Consider the following 1,270-nt stretch of genomic DNA (forward strand, 5'->3'; position numbering starts at 1 on the left):
CCTCATCTCTTCAGCTCAAAGCTAGTGCTCTATCACTTGAGCCACAGCGTGACTTCCAGGTTTCTTTCTGCTTATGTGGTAATGAGGAATTGAATCCAGGGCCTCATGTATGCAAAGCAAGCACTCTACCACTGAGCCACCTTCCCAGCCTCATCTTTCCTTTTCTTAAAAATTATTATTAGGAAGATGATGTTCAGAGGGGAAACAGTTAAGTAAGTTGAATTAAATTGTCATCAGGTAAAGAATACATTTTTGGGGGACAATTACACCTCTTCCCTTGCTCTCAGTTTATCCCTCCCACTAACCACTTTTTTGTGGTTAACTGGAGATAAGAGTCTCCCAGAATTGCTGTCCAGGGTGACTTTGAACCACAATCCTCAGACATCAGTCTGCTGATGAGCTAGGATTACAGGCTTGAGCCTGAAAGACAGGATGACTGTTTTGAAGGATGTTCTATATTGGCTATAGGGCTTTTGGCATGAATGGAGTTAAGCAGTGAATACCAGGCAGGTCACTAATCTGGAAGCATGTGTCCCTTTTTAAACCTGACTGTCCTCTAAACCGATAGGTGATATTTTCAGAGCAAGAACCAGTGTGTACTAGTACAACGGAGGTCCTCATTGTATTTGTCTTATTCAACAACTATTGGGTTGCTTATATTATCAACATTTTTTCTTTCTTAAGAATATTTTTACTGGGAGATTGCAATAACTACAGATTCATAATGGCCTAGGAATATATGTCTTTATCAGCTTTAATATCAGCCACATAGCAGCTCCAAATCATGTTTTATTGATCTTAAAATAGTTCTTGAATATTAGTCTTTATTAGTAATGATATTATTAATATAAGTATTAAAGTTCTTCAAACATATTTCTCTTATAAGATGAATCCTTACAGTGACATTGAAAGCATCTTCTGGAGCAGTATTGGAAAAGATACTTGGTTAATAAAAGAATGAAGGATGAGAAGTGTGAAAACCAGAACTAAGAGACTTACCAGTGTGACTGGGAAACATCTTCCACAGAGCAGAATCTCAGACTTCTGGAGGCATGTCAATGTGAGAACAGGTCTTCAACCAGTACACGTGACCACATGGGTGGGTCTCATTATTGCCACATAGATATAATTCTGATTCTTATGTGAAAGTCTCGTGTCTGATGGGCTTTCAGATACCCAGATTTATGAAAGTTTATTGTCTTCTTTCCTTCAGTATTACTTCATACTTTTCTATTGAGTGCAATTTTTCTTTTTCTTTTTCTTTTTTTTT

This window comes from Dipodomys ordii, unplaced genomic scaffold (assembly GCF_000151885.1).
Source record: "Dipodomys ordii isolate 6190 unplaced genomic scaffold, Dord_2.0 Scaffold327, whole genome shotgun sequence".
NCBI lineage: Eukaryota > Metazoa > Chordata > Mammalia > Rodentia > Heteromyidae > Dipodomys > Dipodomys ordii.